We start from the raw sequence: 12,592 nt of genomic DNA on the forward strand, positions 1-12,592 counted from the left end.
ATCAAAGTTAAAATTTCAAAAGTCCCCTCTATTCAGCCAAACTACTGCTAAAATATGTTTATATACATGTAAAAAGAGAGACAGAAAGATGAATAAAATGGAAAGAATTTTCAGTTTCATCACATGCTCTTAATTTCTCCTTCGAAATTCTGCTTATTTTTTATATTAATGAAAATTTTCAGTACACTTTTTTAACTATGGTTAAGAACCTGAAAAGCGTGCTCATAATAGAAATATCAAGGACAGAAACAGACTACAGAAACTAATTTTTTAGCTACTTAAATAATGACATTTTCAAGAAAACTCCAAATGCAACACTTCTTTGAGACTTATGATATTCATGTGATATGACAGATCATGTTATAAAAGTTACAGTAATTATTCTCCAAGAGGTGTAAGAAAAACCTAAAACTCATAGGGCTCAAAAATTTAACTAAAAGAGCTTTTGAATTTAAATTTAAAAGATTTTAAAAAGATTACTTTCTTTTAATGCAGGAAATCTAGTTTATCAAACACACACACATATATATAATGCAGCTCAGAGATATTCCATGTCTAAATAAAGTAGAATTTTTATTTATTGTAGCAAAATATATTTGATTTTAAAACTTTTTGTATTTCTCAAATATAATTAACTAGAATGTATGGATTTTATGAGTAAAAGTGATAGGCAAAACTTGAAGTTTTCTTAGAAAATGTGTGATATTTGTTGGACATGCCAGATTTTTGAAATTCTTAAAGCATTTAATTTAGAGAGAAAGTAAACATGATAATTTCAACAAATTTCTTTTTAAAATATCATATTAATTCTATATTATGAATAGCTAAAACTGAAAATTATTCAGAATTTATGTCGATTTTAGTAATGATAAAAACGTGACTTTTAATTATGCTTAAAAAAAAGGAGAGCAATGATTATGAAAAATCAAAAGCAGTCTTTCCCTTAGTACCTAAGAAATTTTAGCATTATAAAATACACGTATTTTAAAAGCTTACATCTATATTAAACAAAGTAAGAAAACCTTTAAAAGATCAAGAAAATCAAAATATAAAAAAAAAAAATCTGAAAATTATTTAAGATGCAATTAAATATTTGTAAATGATTTTCAAACATTTAAAGAAGTGTGCAGATTTTTCCAAATTACTTCAGTAAAATCGACACATTGTGCTTTAATGCAGTTACTATAGGTTTAAAGATCGATTTCATATAAACAAGACTTTTCTGACTGAGCAGCTTCAGAGAGCAGATTTGACATGGCTTGAAATGCAACGAATAATTCATTAATTATTCATTTAAAATTAAACTCACAATAGTATCAAAGGCAATATTTCTATAAATAACAAAGTAATATTGAGAGTTCGGCATTTGATGATAACCTGAGACAGATTCTATTCAAGTTTTAATCCAAACGTTTAAGACCAAAACAGAAAAAAAGACATAAAAAATACAACTTTTTAATGGAATAATAAGATGTAGAAAGATAAAATAAATAAATAAATGTACCTGTAGAAAAATGATTTGATTCGAAACCAAATAAATTAGTATTCTGTTGCTCAACTATAAGATTTGTAAACAACATCATACTCACAGGAGGAGTAAAACTACGAGAAATTACTCATCTATCGGCAATTTGTTTACATTTCCTAATTGACTGATTGAGATCACGAGTTGAAGAGTTTTTAGTAACAAAGGCCATTATCCCGTGTAAAATATTATTTCTTTTATGTATAAGTGAAAACATTAGGAAGAATTCTTGAAATAACTTTTCAAAAATTGCATTTAGACAATATTTTTTTAAGTAAACTGGTCATTTTAATTATAAAAAATAACTTGCCACAATAGGCGACTAGACAGAGGCTCACTCACAATTTATATAATTAAAATCCAAAATCAAAACTAAACCAAAGAACAACTAGTCATCCAAGCCAGAATGACTGCGATACCGATACTTGAAATCTGTATTTCATATTAAAATAAATGAGATTTAGATATCCTGTGGCGGATTGAATTGAGCAAGAATAGAACTTGGGACTTTGTGGTTCGCAGCTCAGTAACATGACCACAATACAAAAGCAATTGCTCGGGTAGCGATGCTGCTCGGCCATCCATTATTCTACCATCATCCATTCTTAAAAGAAATCCTTAAAAAAATTTACTTCATTGTACATTCTATGCAAGGAAGAACCCCGATCAAGTCCTCGAATAACAACAAATAAATGTAATGTATATTTAATGTTAGAATTGTGTGTTTTCTTTTCATATGAAATTCATGGCTCCTAGATACGAATCATCCAAAGTTGTATGCTACTTCCACCTCTATTTTCGAGAGATAAATAGAGCCAAACATCAACTTAAACAACTGGATCAAGAATAAGGGCTTTGTCTTAACTTGTAAAATTTAAATTTTATTTTATTATATATCTTTCAAAATGGAGAAGTGCGGGGTCGATTGTCACTTGCGCCGATAGGTAGATCCCTTTTTTTTTTCTTTTTTTTTCCCCCTACTAAATTGCTGTTGATAGATATCTATCGAAGCTGACAAGCAATGATCATTGATGCATCTAAAAGTCATGCGCTTTCATATGAAATAATTTTTTTAAAAAGAGATTCAATGATTCTGGCTGGAGAACTCTGTCGAGAGTTTTCTCATAGGGAATATGAAAAAACTCTCATATTCCCCATATTCCCTATGAGAAATAATGTTTCTCCCAGAAACGAAAGGCAGCAGTGGATGGGTCAACATTGATCCATCATCATATGGAATATCATCATAAAGATCATATGGAACAAGAACTAGTGAAATCGAACCAATGATCGTAGCTGAATAATTGATTCATTTCTTTTCTTTACTATCTCCACTCATTATAAAATGAACATGTGTGGGTGCATGTGTGGGTGGGTGTGGGTGAGCACGTACGTGTGTGCTGGCGCTCTACAGGTTTTTTGCCAGGAATTACCAAAATTGCCTCATATATATTTTGCAGGGTATTAATACAAGATCAAAAACCCGACCAATCCATACCGGATAAGCTAATGAAATGCAAGAATGCTCATCCAGGAGTGAGTTTTCGAAATTTCAATTAGAATTTTATTTAAATAAAAATTAGTCGAAATCTTAACGCTTTTTTCACTACAATATCCGAAAAAATTACGGCATGCCATCTTAAAACTCAAAAAATTAAAATAATTTTTTAATGTACAATTTTGATTCACTTTATTAATTTTTAAAAATATCTTAAGCATATTAGACAATAATATATTTATTTGCTGAAGTGTGTTTCAAATCGTTTTCATTTTTGTTCTTGATTAGTTGTTGATAATCAAGATATGAAGATTCGGGTTATTTTCCCATGTTGAGGGGATTTCTATATAGAGCTTTTATCATTTTTTTTTTTAATATTGATGCACTTACTATTTTCAGAATTAAGTTAGTGAAAAAAATTTTAATTGCGCTCATTTTTAAACTTTACTTTTAAACTCTCCTATGATATAAATGGATGTAAAAATATACAGACAGAAAATTAGAGAAACGCATGGTACAATACAACAGCAATATAAATACCACAAGCCATCTAAAATATTATGAAGTTATATGTCTATCAAAATTTGAAGTTTAAAGGTGTCTTGTTCACAAGAAGTTACACAAAATAATAATAGCAACGAACTAGTCGCCAAAGACAAACAGCTTTAAAAATATAAATAATAGATTGATTTAATAGCGACTGGTGTATAAAACTTTCCCACCAAATTAAAATTTTAGAGAGTCTATGTGCAAAAACACGCGAAATTTTCTGTCTCAATAGAAGAAAGGAGAATAGAGGGTCACGGGAGCCTGTGATAAGGTCTCGGTTTCGAAACTGGAAGCTCGAGGGCCTCTTTTCAGGCTCGAGAACCGATTCCACTGAAGAATCGTCGTGTAAGCAGGTCTGGTGCACGTTAAATCCGTCGGGTCAAACGTTCTCCCGCTAGTGTGATGTGGAAGTTTGGAGAGCGACAGAGTGCCAGCTGAAGTGTCGTCCTCGTCATCTGACCGCGGTTCAAAATTATGAGGTCCATCCCATAATAGCCCTAGTATTGCTTTAAAACGGGACGTTTAATATATCTAAATTAAACGAAAGAAGAAGAATATGCTTCCTGCTTTTAAGTGGCAATGGTAGAGGTAGCGGTAGATAGGGAGGGTAAGAGATCTCCGATATAGACTTTTAAAAACTTGGAAAAAGAAGAGAAGAAAAAAAATTATGATTGAGCTTCTAAATAACACACAATAATTAATCTGATATTTAATTAAGGTTTAAAAATATTTAATAGATAATTCAATTATAATAAATAATCATTTGCAATAATTAAATGTTTGCAAAGTAAGAATCGTCCGACGGATTGACAAGCAATGAGCAATTAAGTAATACTCTCAAAAGAAGTATATCTCACAGATATTAAATTCACGTTATTATTTAAATTTTCAAAATATCAGATTTTTATGTTATTACTTAAATCTAAAAAAAATTAATTAATGGCCTTAACAACTGAAAATAAAATAATTTCTTATTCAAATTGACTATTTAATACTATCGGGAGTAGATATTCTCCTGTTAACGTGGCGTTGAAGCTTGGAGAGAAGTATTAGAGGACTCCAGACTCGAAATCCGATTCTGTAGAAGAAACGCTATGTAAGTAATTCTGATGACAAATACCTAGGATAGATATTCGCCTGTTAATGTGACATTGAAGCTTGTTGAGAAGAATACGGACTCAGGTGTCACCATGGGCTTCTGACCATTGTTCAAAATTATGAAATTCACCCCAAAATATGCCCACTTATTTCGAAACTGGATATAAATGTCACTAGACAACACAGTTTACTGATCGTTAAAAAATGTTTTTGTATTAATTAAAGTTTTCTATTCAATTAATATAAAAAAAATTTTTTATTCAAACCAAGCATTTAAAAAAAAAAAAAGAAAGGAAGAAATATGAGAACAGAAAACAGAGTCGTTTTGCATTGAAGTCTTAAGTGCGCTAAAGAATAATTTTCATAATTTATGCAATATCTCAAGAAATTGTTCAATAAAAATTTCTTTGATGTGCCAAAAATTTCAATTTTTAGTTTTATTTTTTTAAAGGATTTAAATGACGTAAATAATAATGTTTTATTTTGTTTCAGTCAGTAAATATACTTCAAAAAATTATGAAGTCCAAATTTTATACAGTCTTTTGGTCCTAAAGAATAATTTTCTGCAAAGTATTCTTGAAATTTCAACTTTTAAATAAAACCGCTGGGACTGACTGGCCTCAACAAAATTTTTTAGCAATGATATCTAATAAATTTGTTATTCCTATCCTCCACTGAAAATTATGAACCTTAGTTAAGGCAGGAAACACCTTGTATGGCATTCGCGTAAAATAATTATTAAACTTTGGCGAAAATTTAGCATTTTTACTGAATATATGGTGTGATTCTTGGCGAGTTTTTTTCGCAATTAATCTCTGGCATGCGGTTAATCGTACCCAAAAATCAAATTTGTGTTTTAGATGCGTTTCTCCTCATCCAATCGAAAACAAAATTGGATATGTAACTATAATTGTAGCCACAAAATCACATGCCAAATTTGATGTATTTAAGTCATTGCGTTTTTCAGCTATCATGTTAACAAATTTCTGAAAGTACAAACCGACAACGCTTGCTCCGATTTGGCTCAAAATTTGGCAGGGGTCTACTCTGTTAATGTTAAATATATCTGCGGAATTTTATCCATCTAGCTCTCTTCGTTTTGTTGTTATCGAATAAGCTCATAACCTCTTCAGTCCCGAGGTACACATATGTGTACCTGCAATTTTTTTTTTCATTTTTCTTATCCGGTAAAGTTAAATTTTGACGAAATAATGCATGCATTTTAACCTTTATGAATGTAGCTTCCATTTTGCATCAATAAATAACATTACAGTTCGATATTTTTTTCATATCCATCGCTATTAATTAGAGACATAACGAAAAGGGCGTTGAACAGAAAACTCAGCAAATATAAGTACATTTTTTTTTAATATTTATTATTAAAATAACACTCGTATATTTTTTTATATAATACTAAGTGTCTGGTTAAAGTCATTAACAAATTATATCTTGCTATCTATAATAGAATCGGTGAAAATACAAATTTAACTAAGGTACACATATGTGTACCTCGGGCGTTTTCGCGCCCGTTTGGAATCCATTGCGCTGCTTATCTTTTGAGCGCTTGTTTTCAAATTGTCATTTCTTGTCCTTGAATATATTGTATATCTTTTTATAATAAATAATTCTTATGTTCTGTAATGTAATAAAATATAAATTTAAAAATATTTATTTTTTTAGTAAGAAATTTCATTTTATAGATGTCTTGTAGTCAGTAATTGATATTTCAAACCGACATCATGTATAGAATATACAGAATTTTATATGCTAATAATATTTTTTTCACGTCAAGTAGCTTTAACTCAAAAGGAGGTTATTGAACTTTTAGCAAAAAATGATTTTAGGGGAAGCAGTAGAATTTTTCATGTATCAAAAATAATGAAAACTGGCAAATAGGATGAATGGATCACAGACGATAGTCAAATGTGCCTTGTCAAGTAGAAAAATAATAAATCCGTGGCTATTATCCACATGTATAGGTAATGAGTCAATTGGAATAGGCAGAAGAAAGACAAAATAATTGAAACAAAAAGCTGATATAAAATAATCTGCTTTTGTAAAAACATATAATATGGGAGGCATCGACCATTATTTTGCTTATTACCGGTATGCAGTAATTACAAAAGATGACCGACGCGAGCATTCGCGCCTTTTTTAGATTCAGTAGTTGTCAATTGCTTGATATACTATAAAATGGTGGCAAAGCGACAAGCTGAGCTATCAGGAATGAAGCCGAAAATGTTATGACCTTATTGCAATTTCAAATGCATATAATTCGGTCCCTGTTGAAATATGAGGGAATTCTCATCATCAGCAAGAAAGGAAACCAAGAACAAGTAAAAAAGTGCTCTTTCAATGAAAACAAATTAATAGAGGAAGGGTTGTTGATTGGAAGAGGAAGTTGGAAAGTTGATTGGTGCAAATCAGCAATTGTGCTATGCTCATGGAATTTAATTAGGAGTAATAGTATACCAAAAAAATAAAGAACAGAAGAATTCAAATACTGTGAAATGATGAAAATGCAACTAAAAGAGCATTGTAGATTTCATTACCACCATCTGGTGAAAATACCTCTAAAAGACCAAGAAAAATTTTCCCTCCCCAATTAAAAATAAACTAAGACTAGATATGTCAAGCCATCCACAACATTACATGGACGATAAGTATGTATCAAAATGCAGGCATCCAGGATGTAACTAACTCTAGGAGAAGAGTCAACTGCTCAAAATGCAGTATCTACTTACGTAATATTTTTAAAAAATGAAATTTCCTTCAAAATAAGGTTTAATAGATTATTAATATAATAAATTTTGTATTTTTTTTTTTTTTTTTCATTTTTAAGGCCTTAGAATAAGAAAAATATAGCTATTAAGTAACCAGGAAAATTAAATACTTTTTTTTTTTTTTTTTCTTGTCGAAGATGCTTTGACTTGATTAAGACCCGAGGTACACATATGTGTACCTTAAAATTATGCGATTTAAAATTGTTTGATCAGCAAATATTTTTTTCCAAAAACTATTGAGATGTAACAAAGGTAAAAAAAATCTTGAAATCAAATTTTTAAACCAGTTTTTAAAAAAATCAGGACTGAAGAGGATAATCGAACAGCCAGATAGACTTCCTCTGAATGTAATTTGCTAAAAATATGATAGAAATTTACGTATTTATGGTAAAGACTACAAAGTTAGTATCTCTGTCATAAACAGACAGACATTTTCCAAAAAATGTATTTTTCGAACTCAGTGAGGTCTAAAACCTGAAGATTTGTCAAAAATTCGAGTTTGAATTTGTTGACGATAACAATATTTTCTCTATACTTCGTATATGAAAAAGTAAAAAAGAGAGAGAGAGAGAGAGATTTCTATTTTCTGCTATCAAATCCGACTGCATCATGAAAATCTTGCTATTACCATTTTAGAAAAATCAACATTTTCATAATCTTAGCTAGGAATCTGGAGAAAATTCTGGATCGTTAGAGTGGTCTAAACTCACGCGTTTTTTATATGATTATAATATTCAGATTTCATAACCCACTCAGTTTTAGTGTGGCTCAATAGAGTGGACCTTTCTTTTTATTTAAAACTATCCGCTTTTGACGACCAGCTGGTTAGTCGGAAATACTGGTTATATTTAATTTTCTTTAAATCGTGTAGATATAACTTCATATCCATGATTCCGCAAAACTATAAGACATTAAAGTAGTGCTATTTTACTTGTCTCTTGCATGTACTCTGTTTATTTTGTACATGAACCTCCGTAATGGAGATAAGTGCCATGACATCTGGCGCTATTACAAATGTAAATATCCGGTTAATCTATATTCTAAATTTCACGATATTGCAAATTCATTCTTTACATTCTCGTATACATAATACAGATATTTTGATGAATTTCTATGTCTTAGACTTCTCCAAATTCGGAAAATACATTTTTGGAAAGTATCCGTTTGTCTGTCTGTGATAAAAATAACTCAAAAACTATTTTTGCTAGATGGATAAAATTTGGTGTATGGTATTTATACCAAATTTGTAAGTTTCTATCAAATTTTGAGCAAATTCAGTTCAGAGGAAGTCTCTCTATCCGGTTGTTCGAATTAGGGATTGCAATACCGATGTACCGGGATACCGAATACCGGTATTTTGAGCCATTTGTGCAATTTTGTAATACCGGTATTCACAAGTTTAAATACCGGTTTTTCGGTATTTACTAGAAATTTTTTAAATTGTCTCCACTATATGTTCAGAGACCGCCAACATAGCAAAATAGTATGCGTTTTTGTTTTTATGTCTCCCTAACGGGCGAAATTAATTAGCTAATTAATGGCTTACTTAATTGCTTAAATTTAAATTAGCAAAACATGGATTTTCCCTGAAAGAAGATATTGTATCCATAACGACTGATGGAGCAACAGTTATGAAAAAAGTTGGAAAGTTGATTGGTGCAAATCAGCAATTGTGCTATGCTCATGGAATTTAATTAGGTGTAATAGTATAGCAAAAAAATAAAGAACAGAAGAATCCAAATACTGTGAATATAGAAACTTCGGATTCCAACTTTGAAGAGAGTAAGAGTGAGAGTGATATTGACAATGAAGATAATGACAATGTAATTGTTGAAGAAGATATCGCTAATGAGCATGAAATATTAACTCATCAAGAATTGCTTCCTATAATTTATAAAGTTCGAAAAATTGTTAAGATATTTAAACGTTCCCCTATAAAAAATGACATATTACTAAAATATATACTAACTGAAAATGAAACAGAATATATGTTAATATTAGATTCTAAAACACGTTGGAGCAGTTTACTCCTAATGAGGGAACGATTTTTGAAACTGAGAAATCCAACCCAAAAAGCAATAATCGACTTAAACCTGTAAATTAATTTTTCAGATAGTGAATTCGACTTAATATCCAAAACTGTATCAGCTCTACTTCCAATAAAACTGATTATTCAGGTATTATGTCGGAGAAATGATAATTTATTAACAGCTAATGCAACAATAAATTTCGTGTTGCAGTCACTGAAAGAACAGCACACGCAACTATCTGAAGAATTATATATTACATTGAAAAATCGTACGGAAGAAAGGCATACCGAAATAGAAAATGTCTTATGGTATTTACATAATTATAATGATTTTAAAAATGAAAAAGAAGAAAAGAAAATAACCAATTCAAATCTGATTAAGTTTATAGTAAATTTTCTTAAAAATTTTTTACCCACAATCCTATCCACATTCAGAAGTATTCGGTTCAGTTATCGAAGATTATGATGACACTAATGTCGATAGTGAAAGGAATCGTCTCTTGAACAAAAGTTAGAATTAGCGATAAATAAAAAAAAAATCAACGAATCAAAATACAATACAGAAATCAGCTATATCCAAAACCATCCGACGAGAAATCGATTTATTTGAACATGAGAGATTTAGAGGTAAATACTTGGGAAAAGTATATAGCGCATTGCTAACAGTATTTTTGCACAAAATAACTTTTTTGACTTAATGACAGTACAATTGATGCATTATGTTTTTTAAGATCAGATTTCAAAAATTTGTAATAGTACCACAGACTGATTAGTGATATTTGCACTTTTTTGTGATTTAAATAAATAAGATGTTCCTTTACTATTTAGTGATTCTTTATATACTGTCATAATTTATAGGTTACAAAATATTTTTTGTGATATTTACACTCTCTAATAAAACTGGCAAATAAAACAAAGAAACATCTGTGTTTTCTTTCTTTTTCTAAAATTTCTAATACCGGTATTAAGATCTAAAAAATACCAAATACCGGTATTGAAATTTTGGTCCGGTATTGCAATCCCTAGTTCGAATATAAGAACATGACAAAACGAAAAGAGCTAGATAAATAAAATTTGATATATAGGTTTAGCATCTAAAATATAAGTTCTTAATAATTTTTGAACCAAATATGTCAAAGAATTGATTGCCTGTCGAGTAGTTCTTTCACACATATTGGTACACAATTAAACATCTATGGTGTAGACATCTATCAAATTTTGTGTCAAATCCAACCATTTGTCAATCTATACTTTCACAAGTACGTAAAAGAAGCAACACAAAAATGCAATGACTTAAATATATCAAATTTTATAAGACACTTTGTGATTACAAGTGCAGTTTTGTGTCACATAAAATGCTAAATTCATGCCAACGGTTAATATTTCATGATTATTGTGTGCCAATGCCATGCAAAGCCTTCTCTGGGATAACATCTTTATTAGAGAGTATGCAAGAAAGTTTTGGATAAATCCCTCCCACTGGTTATATTCCCAAAAACTATGCAGATATTACATAGAAACCTTGTTCTTTAGCTTTCAACAATGAAAAAAAAAAGTAGTAGTTGAAACAATGAAACCAGTTTGCACTTCAGGGCAACAATGGAAACAACAATTTTATTGAAAATAATATATATATCTTATATATATATTTAAGAAAATGGTAATTTTTTTAAAGATATATTAATTTTTGGTAATATAATTAATTTGGCTATACAATTAATTTATTAATATATTTAATATTATTTGGTTATTAATTAATTTGGTTATATATTAATTTAAGATTTTTTTTAAAGATATTTTAATTATTATTTGGTATATATATATATATATATATATAAGAAAATGTGACAAAACTCAGCAAAAATTGACACAATTATTAAATACCAATTATCATGAAAAAGATAATTTTTTTAATATTGAAACGGTGTAAAAAATTTTTTTGCGATAATATTTTTTTAAGTTATTGTACAAAAACGTGAAAATTAAGTTTAATTTTTAATTAATTAAAATTCTAGTCATAATTTCAATTTAAAAAATCACTCGAAGTGCACTTTTCCTACTTCTAAATTGATAGTTGTAGTTCACATGGTCGAGCTTGTAGAGCGACAACACACATACACACATTCATCTTTATTATTAGTATAGATTTAAATTTTTAGTTTGGAAATATGGAAAGAAAGATTGTATAATAGAGCAGTGTAAAAAAAGGACAAAAAATACCATACCACAAAAATAATTTGTCTTGAAAAAAATCAAATGAATGAATACCATGCTCTGGAACCATTCGCTTTTGATATACAATTAATGATGGCAAAAAACAAAAATATCACACATTATCTCAAGCCTCATTTATTCAAGCTATGTTCCTGTTAATTGGTGGTGGGAAACTATAAAATAGCTTACACACACTTCTGATCCAATTAATGTATGAACATTCAAAGATATTACTATTCTCAATGAACCAACTAAAATAATAGAAAACGGGTGAATCATCAATTGTTGTTTATATACTCTTTGATGTGTGAATTTCCAGTTATGCTTCCGCCCTTCTAAACTTATTTGATTCCAGATTATTTTGCAAAAATATTATGACACAAAATTACTTTTAAATCATTTTGAAAGTCAAACAAGGTGGAAGGGGAGGAGAGTCTTCTGAAACTTTCTCAGCAATAAAAGCCTTATCCCACTATTCTTACAAAAAAAAACTGAGAAACCTTGGGTGAGTGATTACCTTGCATAGAATTAAGTGAAACATAACTACGAACTATAGATCTTTTGTGGTAAACCAGCAATTTTACTGAACAAATTGTTCAAGTATATATTCTGGATGCTTTTGTTCTGACTGATTGAAACCTAAATTTGGATTAGAACTAGAGTTATTGCCAAACGATCACATAACCATAAGTTATTGCATTCATAAGTTATTAGGCTCACATGCAAGTGAAAATTCAGTCCAACAGGCAGTCAAGCCTTTGACAGTATATTGTATCATATATTCAGAAGCATACCCTAATAAGGCATTAATGCTGAGTCTAATTGTCATTAAATTAAGAAGCATAGAAAAACATAGAAGCTTTCTAAAGGCAAATATTTTTAGACAATTTTGTAAA

General features: G+C 29.6%; 1 protein-coding gene across 2 annotated transcripts in view; it reads right to left on the minus strand.

Moving 5' to 3' along the window:
- Positions 1-1,642, minus strand: part of LOC129975272 (interleukin-1 receptor-associated kinase 4-like) — a 28,460-nt gene extending 26,818 nt beyond the window's left edge. The window contains exon 1 of one of the 2 annotated variants that reach the window (XM_056088325.1): positions 1,505-1,642. The gene's annotated coding sequence lies outside the window, so the exon portion shown is untranslated. The remainder of the gene's footprint in view (positions 1-1,504) is intronic. The other variant, XM_056088326.1, reaches the window with a different exon arrangement.
- Positions 1,643-12,592: the final 10,950 nt, after the last annotated feature.

Source organism: Argiope bruennichi, chromosome 7 (assembly GCF_947563725.1).
Source record: "Argiope bruennichi chromosome 7, qqArgBrue1.1, whole genome shotgun sequence".
In the NCBI taxonomy this organism is placed as follows: domain Eukaryota; kingdom Metazoa; phylum Arthropoda; class Arachnida; order Araneae; family Araneidae; genus Argiope; species Argiope bruennichi.